Genomic DNA, 13,463 nt, shown 5'->3' on the forward strand with positions numbered 1-13,463 from the left:
CCATTTGAACCATTTGCCACATCCTAAACAAACATGCCACCGAACAAATGAACATCGCTCAGCCATAACAACTCGTAATGGTGGCAGTAGCTCTGTGATTGGGGAACAAATCTTAGAAAATGTATATGGTGCGACAACAGTGAAAGAAGTAAGTGAATTACCAAGACACAAGGAAAGCACACCACACTATCAATCAAACTGTAAATAACACGCTAAATAGACTGATAGTGATATTCAATTGGAAAAAACATGATAAACTGAAAACAAAAACAAAACAAAAAAATATATCAAAAGCTGCGACATTGTCTCGAAAAAACAGTGACCCGTATATAAAATAAGTTTCCTTTAATTTACGTCTATGGTCACAAACTTTTTGTTGCAAGATGACCATCACCGGATCTGTTTCACAAAAAAGGGTCCTAATTTACTGCAGCTGTAGTGGCATCGTCAAATGCATGCTGATTGTGAAGTTAACATTTGACGGTGCAACTATGGCTGCAGTACGTTAGGACTTTGTTTTTATGAAACAGTTCTGATGGTGGGCATTAAACACCGAAACCGGTAATCTGATGACAAAAAGTTTGTGACCACAGACGTAAATTAAATGTATATTAAAAACGATATATTTTATTTGCAGATGACAACCTATAAACTGTATAGTAAATCTAAAATTTCTATGTGAACAAATGTATACATTCACTTTATTTCGAAAGTTATCATGAAACTGGAACCTTTAGGCATATCGTAAATTAATAGCCAAGAATTCGTCAACTCATTGATACATGACTCAACTGCGCATTGTGTGTAAAATATTCGACGATAATGGTAGTTTTTATGAATGTAAGTTTTTTGTGAATGAAGTTTCTTTAGATGTTAACATGTAACAACAACTTTGCAGCACAATATAGCATAGAATGTACTGAAACATTTCTGAATGAAAGCAAAACTACAAAAAGATGTCTTGCATGAGTAGAAACTCCTTTCCAATTTTTTAAATGTTTCTTTGTCCATATGGTAAAAGTTCATCATCAGCGTGGTGTTTTAATTTTTTATTTCTTTATTATAAACCCTTTACTTATCATAAGTCCGTGGAGAACCACTGGAAACTAATAAAACATCGTAATTAGGGGTTTTCTGTTGAACAATACAGGTTGTATATGCTTAACGTCAACAATTTATCACATTTACTCATTAGTGAAATAATCAGACGTATCAAGGTATGTTATACTTAAGAAACAAATTCCTTAAACTATTTGGCGTGGGTGGTTTAATAGTATATCATGTTTCAGCAATATAGGGTAATCAGTAATTTTAATTCATTCGCAAAAGAACAGTTTTACTTATGAACCTCGTGGAAATATGAAGCCAATCTTGTGGTACTGCCTGTGAATTAATAATGTCAATAACCATAACTTTCTTGCTTAATACAGCACTTTTCCAATCCCGTGACTATATGACAAAATGACATACTGCATTTGTGTCTACTGAGATCTGTCTACACATGAACAGCTTAAGAAAAGAATTCTGACAACATTACTAAATGTATATCGAAAATTTTATTGTCAGCCCAATTTTTCTTCACTGGATTCTCAAATTTTTATGCGAAAAAGTATTAAGTTTTGTACGCTGTGTTGTTTTACAATTTCCTTCACTATGGCTGCTGAAGTAGTGCTACTACATTTCGGTTAAAGTTTTTGCCACTGTTCTAACACAGACGATGGACAAGACGGTGAAATAATGTAACACACCCCCACCCTTTCAGACATCATCACGCTAGCTAGGAACCGGCTGTGAGCTGCCAGTGATTGGAGATGTGTCATCAATATTTCATGTTAGCCGCGTCACCACCTCTTTCCACACTCACGTATTTACGATGCGTACGAGTGTGACGTGCAGAGAGATTCGACATGACGAATATGACACATGTAAAATTTATACGCCGTTCGCATGCATCGTGCTCGACGTAACATTTCACGTTGACACCGGAAGCAAATCTCGTTCGAGCTGGAATATGATTTAAACTTCGCTGCGCGGCATGTGATTGCTGGACCCTACAGCTGGACTAACCAACCGTTGATACTTGTAGGTTTTTCTTTTTTACTATTTTCTTTGCGTTCTATGATAACTTTACTTCTTTGAGTATATTACTGGGAGTTAATTCCGTCCATTCATTAGCAGGATTTGTTATAATTCATTATTCTATTGTATGTGTTTTCTTCATTTCTCTGTCCCAAGCGCTGAAAGCATTATTCAAGTCATCTGTTCTTCCCATATGATTGTGTCACAAAGAAGTGATAATGGAAGCTCTTCTTTTTATCGGGCTTCAAGCGATCTTTGAATAACCTGCGTAGTGTCATTTCCAAGAATTAACGTTGCATGAGAGGAACACGTTAAGGGACAGTCCAATGGGCCAGCAACGTTGAAGACATCTCATTGGGACATTATGTAATAAAATCCATATTCCTGCTGTAGTAGTTTAATGTTTTTGTCGTGATACCCCAATTTCGTGTAATTTCCATCTTCAGAACATTTTCGGAAGTTACATAACATTTTTTTGTTTTATTCTAATGTTGGTTTAACGTATTTTTGAATATACAAATTTGATGGTTACTGCCGTATATCATCAGTGATCGCTAACACTCCACATTGTCTTACAAAGTAGTGCTGCTTTAGAGCGCTTATGTTATAAGGTGTGGTTTGCTGATTTTCGTGGTTATCCTTTCCTGTAATTTCTATAATTTTACGTTTCGTCATTAGATTGCACAGACCGATAGAGGTGACAGTTGGACAAGGGTAATTCCACTTTCTGTACTGTATTGATGTTATCATTTTTGGCTGAATCTATGACCGTATTAATTGACGGGTCTGTGGGAAGTTGTTTGTGTGTATCCGTCATCTTTGATTAGGAATGCAATATCATTATGTGTAAAATGTTTGTCTTTTAAATCCGTCTGTTAGTTTAAAATTTCATCAGGGCGTTGTATTGTGAGTACGTAGATCTCTGTCTCTTCAAGTACGTTCATTGATAAAACTTTAGATAATATATGTAAAATTTTCATTGCTAATTCCATTCGTCCTGCGTTGTGGTTACTGTTTTATAAATGGTTGAAGAATATAAGTGAATTATTTTCCCTGATTCTCACGTGCTTTCGGTATCTTATACTGAAGCTGTCTATCCTATGTAAAATTAATTGCAATCCTGAAATTAGATTTTGCTTATACCTGTGTTTGGCCATATTGATAATTTCGATTTTGCTGAGTGAAATCCATGCTGGCCCTGTGCCAGAATTGGATAACAGAATTCCTGATATGTGAGTCTAATTTTTTTGATGTTGTACCCACATATGTTGTAGGTATGTATGTTGGTTGTCTTTTCTGTGTTTCTCTTCACAATTTTATGTCCTCGTGAATGAATGGTTGCCTAGACGCATTTTTTCTTTTTTATATTTGCATAGCTGTGTCAGGAGTGAAACCACTTTCTGTGTTAAATATCGTAATGTATCGAGTACTTTATTTATGAAACTTATTTTAGTGATAGATTTCGTATCCTGTTGACAGAGGGTTGATAATATGTATGCCTGTGTATCTGTGGGTTGTATCAATCGGCAATTATGATGTTGTTAGTTGTTGTGTGCTGTCAGTAAATTTCAAAAATGTGTGAGTTATTTTTTGTAGATGTAAGGTCCAGTAATAGTGGGTCATTTATTTCGATTCATAGATAAATATATTAGCTACATGGGTCATAACATACGATGCATTAACAACAAAAACTTATATAACCCCGCGTGTCTTCTGAAACAAAGTGTATTCGACGGACGGGAAGAATAGTTCGTTTCAGAATCAAAGAACACGAAGATGCTTTCAAGGTGAGAAATTACTTCAACTCAGGTGATGTGTAGGATACAGGCCACCACCTTAAGGGGATTGGAAAACAACCAATAAAAGCTATATGCGAAAAGAAAGTGCTCTACTTGCTTGAAGAATTAGAGACAGCCATTAAACAAAAAAACCTTTACCCGTAGTATGCAAATGAAGGACAACAGAACGAGATGTTTACCAGTTTTTCCGGGTTTATGTTAAGACAGATGCGTTGTTACAAGTATTTAGTTCTGAAACAGCTACAAAAAATACGCCATTGGCGTCAGAATGCATATTACACATTCGTAAATGTGTGAAGAGTGGGTGAATCTATGGATGGTATTGTTGTTCAGTCAGTAACTGCGTACAGATATTGCTACCTTGAACACAGCAACTCAGAGCTGTGCCAGGACACAAGGAGAAGTTCAAGACAGTCCTAATGTTGTCCTAAAGTGATGAAAAGGGATGTATTGGGAATCAAGTGGACATATGTGGGAGACTGGAAGCATAGCCCGCAGTCTATATATCGTAAAAGCCGTAAATGAGTTGTTAGAATTGTTTAGTGTTTTTGTAATATGAGCTGCCGAAATAAGCAGATAACGACGGAATTATCATTCGAAACGCGTCGGTTTGTTATGGAAAGTACAGTTTAAGTGTGCGGAACCTTGATGCCAATTATTACTAATAACGGATAACAACAAGTGCGATCCGAGTAATGGACAATATTGTTGGGGCTAAATAAGAAAAGACGAGGTGTATCAGAACATTTGCACCAGGTTCTCACACTCGTGTACTGTGGAGTATCCTATTCACTGGGAAATTTGTTTCTGAAAACCGTTGGGGGAATATGTCGGGACTGTTGTCGGTTTTCCCCCGTTTACACATCAGCGTGTGCCACTTTAAAGCGGTGGTATCTCAGTTAAAAAATCAGGAGCTTCAATTTGAAAGATTTATTCATGCTTAAGTCATTTCTTCTACGGTTTAATGTCTAGAATTATCCTTGATGTTAGCAACAGAAGGAAAAATCTATCACGTCCACATTCATTACGTATTCTAAATGTTGTAGTGTTTCACGGACGATTTCTGCATAACCGTTCTGAATGCGCACGGATATTAACCGTTAACGGAAGGCTAGAATGTTTCTTTTGTCACAGCGAGCATCCGCAGGACATACATGGTGAAACTACGTTCAGATTATGAAATACCAGAGGTTCCTCAGGAATAGCTTCTGGAGGAATATGCTATAAAATAACAATAATCTTCTTCGATTTGTTAGGAAGTATTGGAATATCCTTTGGTCTCCTATTGCGACCTTCGTTACACTCAAAGTATCTGTGCAGCAGTGCAAGCGTCGTCGGTATAAGGTGCAAGTCTTGTCTGAAAGCAAACTCGAACCATTCAAACATGGTACTTGTTGTCGACAGGAGCAATACGTAATTCACTCTTCGCCCACAAGCTTGCATTTCGTCCTATTTAGTTATGCCTCTTGTTTGTTTTTTACTTTTCGTATTACAAGTTTTTTCGCCGTTGCATAATTTTAGAGAATCAAAAGTAATTGGGATAACAAACCTGTATATTCACACATTACTCTGCAATGAGCCATCGGAAGCCACGCGTCCTTTAAACAAAAATACTCAGATAATATCCTTGAACAGTGTCCGAAATTCTTTAGCAGAACTTTGGATTCTACCTTGTAGATGAACATCCAGAAACCTAGCGTCTGCTAAGAAATCCCGCACTTCCTAATGAGGTCTTACCCTGTCCTGGTTTCACTGTAGTATCTCTTTCTCCTCTCGCGTATGTGGAGAGTCCGAGACAGTTGAAAGTGTCATACGTGAGCTGATATTTCTTTTAGGCTGACAATTTCGGATTGAGGTCACGTCCGTAAAGCTTTGCTTTATTGCTCTTTGGTTTTTTTTATTCTCTGGAATTTTTCCCTTTTGTGATCAATTACTGGAAAGAACCAACATTAACGACAGTCTTCTTTGGGACATTTATCACAATATTTGACGTTGAAGTTGGCAAAAATGTTTTACTAAGAGCTATTCTCAAATTGAACCGTGTAACTTTACGTGTACAATATGAGCATACGTTTTTCTATGTATTTAGAGCTTGCACTTGCTTTAATACACTTATCTCAATTGTGGACATCTCCACGATTGAACATAATCGTGTTTGTAATCGCAAAGGTAATGGGCTTCAGTGTTTGCCATAAATTTTTAAAAATTAATTTCTCTGTTTTTCTTACAAGCGATGTGTCTGCTAGAGTAGTCAACACTTAATGAGGAGAGTAATGATTCTAGTTTCCTGCAAGCAGCACGACAGTAGCAAACGAGTAAAATTTTTGAGAAGCCATACTTCTGAATGGGTTTTGAAGTATTTCACTAAGCGTAGGTAAAACTAATGAACTCTACGTTAAAATGGAGGCGATGGATTTTTTGTCGCTCCCGTTTACACAGTTCATTATACTCCGTTTTTCAGTAACATCTTCTTCATTCCATTTCTTCTGAAACCTGAAGATCTTCAGTCACTACCCATTAAGTAATAAGAGTAGTGTAGTTCCACTTTTAAAGTCGTGTAACTTTTGCAGAAGCGCAGTTACTATTAATTACTTACCATTCTTCAAACTCATCACTGACGTAAAGCCACTAACATCAGCTTAGAAAGTTGTTTGTGTGTGTGTAAAGCGGACGCGACGTCGAAGGTTCCCCGTTCTTCTTAACAACAGCGAAACCAGTTTCACGCATCTGTGTCCTGTTAATGGAACTGGTTTGAATCTTTGGGCAGAACTTTCAGAAAACATAGCCTCGCGAGACCTAATACTGAGTTGTAAGTCGTTGCCACTGACGAATTGACCAGGTAAATCTTACGGTAATGATTTCCTTTTAAGATCAGTGAGAATTCTACATGGGGATACCACGCTGCTCAAAGAAAGGAATTCTTTATGTTTATGTCTGTTGAATGACTGTGAGCAGGATCGTGTGAGAAGCATGGATTTGCCAAAGTTGGCCCACACGCTTATAGCAACTGTGCTTTAATAGTATCCATTCAAAATGCAGTTCCCATAGAAAACTGCTAATTTTTGAACTTGAACACCACATCTGTCGGAATCTTTGGGATGCATGGCAAAAGTATATCTTGTGCCGCAAATTTCCCATTTGTAAATGGAGCTTCGGTGATGCTTCTCTTCTTTTTCACACAATGTCTGTTAGGGTTGCAAAGTCGTTGTGGAGTCAGGTACCCCTGGAAAATGACAAGAACCCCAATTCTGAATGTTAAAATGTACGGTGGCGTGCCTGGAATGTGAAATGAATTTAAGAGTTCAGCTGGATAACTGAAAACCTCCTCCCGAGTCACTACAGAATCGATGGATTGATACTTTACCCGTGGTCACGTCAGCTAGTATGTTGATTTGAATGTTGAAATTGATACAACTGACTTCGTAATTTCTCACTGCCAATAAGCGACGTACACTGAGGTATTGATGATTTTTGTGATTCGGTGCGATATTCGGGAGATAATTCAAGTAATTCGTCTGTGAATTCACAGAAGTGCATTTGCAATATGATTCCTCGTATGGATACATAAAATGTCATTTTGCGATTCACAATATCCAATGAATGTTTCGCGAAAGGACCAGCGGATTCGTTATGTTGTAGTAGCATATGGGTAGTGGTCTTAAGAGTCAATTCTTGTAAGTCTACGCGTCGCTGTAAAACTGATGACTTCGGATATGCATTAATTTCATCACCGGCCGCTGAACATTGCACAACTGGTAGATATTGTTGAAAACCATTAGATAATACAACTTGTGTATCACCAAAGACCTTGTCATTTCCTCTCAAATCACTGTGTGTACAATAAAGCGCTTCCAGTGCTGTTTTACGTGCCACAGCGCGTCCCGCCCATATAATGAGCTATCATGTGTGGAGCACTCAATCAATTCCAGAATTTTTAATAGTATTACATGCCGGCGTCTCAGTCATTTGCATATTCAACAGCGGTTTCAGTGGGGAATACTCTGTTGGACCACTAATCTAATTTCAGGTGATGCGACAGCGAGTGCAATATTTTTTTTCGTGATTGTATCGTTCCCAATATACAGTACTGTCCATTAAAATTGCAACACAACCAAGATGACGTGCTACAGACGCGCAAATGATTAGCTTTTAAGAGCATTCACACAAGGTTGGTGAAGTTGGAAAAACCTACAACGTGCTGAGATGAGGAAAGTATCAAACTGATTTCTCATACACCAACAGCAGTTGACCCGGCGATGCCTGGTGAAACATTGTTGTGATGCCTCATGTAAGGAGGAGAAATGCGTACCATCACGTTTCCGACTTTGATAAAGGTCCGAATGTAGCCTTTCACGATTGCGGTTTATCGTATCGCGACATTGCTGCTCGCGTTGGTCGAGATCCAATGACTGTTAGCAGCATATGGAATCAGTGGGTTCAGGAGGGTATTACGTAACGCCGTGCTGGATCCCAACGGCCTCGTATCACTAGCAGTTGAGATGATAAGCATCTTACCCGCATGGCTGTAACGTATCGTGCAGCCACGTCTCGATCCTAGAGTCCACATATGGGGACGTTTGCAAGACAACAACAATCTGCACGAACAGTTCGACGACGTTTGTAGGATCATGGAATATCAGCTAGGAGACCATGGCTGCGGTTACCCTTGACGCTGCATCACAGACGAGAGCGGCAGCGATGGTGTTCTCAATGACGAACCTGGGTGCACGAATGGCAAAAAAATTATTTTTTAGGATGAATCAGAGCTTTGTTTACAGCGTCATGATGGTCGCATCCGTGTTTGGCAACATCGCGGTGAACGCACATTGGACTCGTGTATTCGTCATCGCCATACCGGCGTGTCACCCGGCTTGATGGTATGGGGTGCCATTGGTTACATGTGTGTCACCTCTTGTTCGTATTTACGGCAGTTTGAACAGTGGACGTTATATTTCAGATGTTTTACGACCCGTCTCTCTACCCTGTATTCGATCCCTTTGAAACCCTATATTTCAGCAGGATAATGCACGACCGCATGTTACAGGTCCTGTACGGGCCTTTCTGGATGCAGAAAATGACTGCTGCCCTGGCCAGCACATTCTCCAGTTCTCTCACCAACTGAAAATGTCTGGTCAATGGTGGCGGAGGAACTGGATCGTCACAATACATCAGTCACTACGCTTGATGAAGTGTGGTATCGTGTTGAAGCTGCATGGGAGCTGTACCTGTACACGCCATCCAAGTTCTGTTTGACTCAATGCCCAGACGCATCAAGGCCGTTATTAAGGCCATAGGTGATTGTTCTGGATATTGATTTCTCAGGATCTATGCACTCAAATTGCGTGAAAATGTAATTACATGTCAGTTATAGTATAATGTATTTTTACAATGAATACCCGGTAATTATTAGCATTTCTTCTTCGTGTAGCAATTTTAATGGCCAGCAGTGTATGTGAAGAGAGAAGGGTTTCGCCTCTTTCTCCGGCCGCATCTAGAAAACACAATGTGCCGTTTTGGCTTGTAATTTCATGCTAATTCTGCCAAATGCTACACATTATTATGGAACCTATTTTTGAAGATTAATTTGAACAAATGTATCCAGCTCCTATACAACAGAATGAGGTTTTCGTTGCTAATCAGAGTCTAAGAGTCCTTTGCTGTTCGATTCGGTACTAACGCTCTTTACATTGCGTTGATTGCCACTAATTACTGAAGTATCTCACTTATGAGGGGTTGCTCTGTCATTGTACCCCATTCTTTCTAATCACCTAGGCTCACTTTTTGGGATAGTTGAACTGCTGGTCTCACTTTGGAGTTCACGAGTCAGTTTTCCGCTGATTTCATGCGATATCCAACAACTACCCTCCGCAATGCCAGATAATCCGTGTCCCTCAATATATGAGGTCTGGCTGGTCTTGCTTTAGGTGTGGTTAACCGAGCGAGGTGGTGTTGTGTCTAGCACACTGGACTCTCATTCGGAAGGACGACTGTTCAATGTCGCGTCCAGCAATCTTGATTTAGGTCTTCTGTGAATTCTCTAAATCACTAGAGGAAAAATGCGGGGATGTTTCCTTTAAAAGAGAACGGCCGACTTCCTTCATCATCCTTCCCTAATCCGATGAGACCTATGACGTAGCTGTTTGGTCTCCTCCCCCCAAACAACCCATCCCAATTACCTGTGGTTATACCTTCTCGTTTCCGCTTCGCAGTAGCATTTCAACAGTCGAATGTAAAAGCTTTAGATGAGCTGAAATGTGTTTGGTGGATCTGGTACTCAGGTGACATCCAGCGACTACCCCACTTTCGAAGTCACTAAGCTCCACTGATTCACCTGCACTGCTGCTCCTGCAACTTTTCTACAACACGTTATTCCCTGGCTACACGTCTAGAGATATCCCTTGGTTAAATATCGATTACGTAGGTGTGTCCAGATACCTTCTATGACATAGCGTATCTGTCTAGTACTACATGGTAACTCTTATCCAATGAAGTGGCCTTACTGAAATGATAAAAACAATCGTCTATGAGCCTAATGATAATGTATCGGAGTCATAGCTCATTTAAGACATCAACGGCAACCCATCTGGCAAAAACGCGACGACACTGAACGTTATCTAGGCAGACAAATGAACGAATACTAGTCATATAACCTTTTTTCCGGCGTGGTTATACCTAGTGGAGGCAACCTACACATTGTCCGCTGTTTTTGTTGTTGATGTCTTCAGTCTGAAGGCTAGTTTGATGCAACCCCTCACACTGCTCTGTCCGGTGACAGCAGATTCATCTGTGTTTATCTATTGCAACCAACCTCGTCTTGAACTTGATTACTGTAATCAAGTTTTGGTCTCTTCCTAGATCAGTGGTTCTCAATCCGGTGGTAATTACCCTATGAGGGATAAAATATGGTTTTCTGAGGGTAAAACCTAAACGATGTGATTCTATTTCAGACACTAAACTAAATTTTTTCAAAACATAATTACTGTTATCACAATTTTTTAAGTACGCAGTACTGATTATCTAAGTTATCATTAATTTCTTGTCCTCAGTTAGCAGTATTAATGCAATGGAGACTACAGGTTCTTCACGTAGTCCATCCACCACACACATAAGTTGTGCTTTGTTCCATATATCCCTAAACTATGACATATACATAACAAATGGTAGATATCTCAAGAAAATGTTTTCTCCAAATTGTAAAGAGTAAATGCAGTAGCCTGGAAAGTGCTTCATTACATGCTCAAAAAAGGAAAAAAAGTGAATTAATTGTCAGCACGACACAGCAGTAACTACATGAGGGGTATCATAGCGCTGTACACGGTATTATTATCATTATTGTTATTATAACTATTAGTGGCTGTGGTCAGACAGAAAGAATTAATCACACGAAGTCTTTCAGTTTCTATCAGTTTACAAGTAAGGATTGCAGCATTCAAGTGGTTTACGAACAGTAAGTATAGTGCTCAGGTTTTAACTTGCAGTGAATTAGCCATAGGATATGAAAGTAGACTTGTGTAGATCGACCTTAAGATTACATCGAGCTATTGTTTCTAAATAGAACCGTGTATGGCCGAACTATCTACGGTACCAGCTAACTGGTTTGCTCCTATGGACTGTTTCTAAGAAGAGCGTTTACGCAGCAGCAAACGTTGGGTGCCGTCAAAATTGAGTTTTTCTCGTCTACTATACAAATTTTATTGCTTTAGAATTGAAACTGTAATTCTAAGACTTAACAGTATTCTGTGATCCTGGTCCCAAATCTTCTGCACGACAGGCAGTTTGCAAGCGCGCTCCGTGCCTAGGATTTTTCGGGAGATACATGCGTGAGAACTGGCAGCAAAACGTGGGGTGGTGAAGTTAGTTGCGGAACTTCAAGAAAGAAGAAGAAGGCTACGCAGAGGCGTTGTGGGTTTATGACTGCAGTGGACTACAGCAGCAGAAGCTCCCGGAGGAATCGGGCGTGCGATATCACCATCATGTACACATTCGTCAGCAAAAGTACAGCAGAAGCACCTGCATGACAGGTACGTTAAGTACATAAACCCATAGTATTAACATGTGTGAAGGCGCAGCGTTATCATCCGTGATGTAAGTAATGGAGAGCGCAGCGAATTAACAAACACCCAGCATGTATGGTTGAGACGACGTTAGGCGGCCAGTTAGTCTACAGGGTGTTACAAAAAGGTGCGCCCAAACTTTCAGGAAACATTCCTCACACACAAAGAGTACTGTAGAGAAATGAGTCGCATTTCAACACAAGCACCGAAGTCAACAATACCTTCCTTCAATTGGGCTAACTGGTGAATCGAGGAAGTACAGTACATACTGACGAAACTAAAATGAGCTCTAACATGGAATTAGGCGTTTCCGCACACATGTCCACATAAAATCTTTTCTTTAGTTGTGTGTGAGGAATGTTTCCTGAGTCCGGAACCGCGCGACTGCTACGGTCGCAGGTTCGAATCCTGCCTAGGATATGGATGTGTGTGATGGCTTTAGGTTAGTTACGTTTACGTAGTTCTAAGTTATAGGGGACTGATGACCACAAATGTTTAGTCCCATAGTGCTCAGAGCCATTTGAACCAATGTTTCCTGAGAGTTTGGCAGTACCTTTTTGTAACACCCTGTATGTTCTGAAAGTGGTGACAGGGACGTTGATAGCGACAATAATGCTGTTGGAGCAGGTAGTCCAGAATCAGCGAGGGGAAGAAATCTTTAAGAGATTCATCGTCACACATCATGCAGATTTCACTAGAGTCCAGATACAGTGCAGAGACACTAAATACGAAAATAGTAGAGAGTAATTCTGACCTCCGTTCAAATAATGGAGGTGTAAAAGCTGATGTGGAAAAATTTAAATCAGATATTGAAGAGGTTATTGATACAAAATTATAAGTTATAAGTAATTGGAACAATTTCTGAGGAGTTAGGTCTGGCGAACATCATAATCGATATAGAAGAAAAAGATTTCTGGGAAAAGTTGAAGGAAATACAAAATGATCTGGGTGACGATATTAAGAACTGTGTACTGAGGCAAAACGCATTTGAGGAAGTAATCAGTAAATCTGTTAAAATATTTTCGGGGGCAGCAATAGACTGTGAGAAAGAAGTGCTTAAGAACAAAGAACATTTTGAAGCTGTGTTTATTAAAGAAGCTGTGGAAGCTGTGCAGCATTAACAGCAGTTTAAAGACATTAGGGCAGATTTAAATTCTTTAGTTACATATCGGGCTACTACTACGATAGGCATTCCATTGGGTAATTCAGGAACGACATAGTGTTTTCCTGACGATGGAAAGTCCGAGTATCATCCAGTTGATATTGTTGCTGCAGGCAGAGACGGTTTTGTGAGAGGCATAACGAAAGAGGTAAACATTAAGCCCACCAAAAAGGCATCTTGAGCGCAATGCACAATCATGGCCATATTTGGTAAGTGCTTCATTTACTATCTACGTAGTGTTTCAGAGTAGTTTTCTGAGCAAATTCTGAAGTCAAATGAAGCCAAAGAGGTTTCAGAATTAGTTCTCAAACGGACAGGGTTTCACTCACGAAAGGGGGTCGATATAAGACTTTCGTGTGTTTGAAATGG

Source organism: Schistocerca gregaria, chromosome 1 (assembly GCF_023897955.1).
Source record: "Schistocerca gregaria isolate iqSchGreg1 chromosome 1, iqSchGreg1.2, whole genome shotgun sequence".
NCBI lineage: Eukaryota > Metazoa > Arthropoda > Insecta > Orthoptera > Acrididae > Schistocerca > Schistocerca gregaria.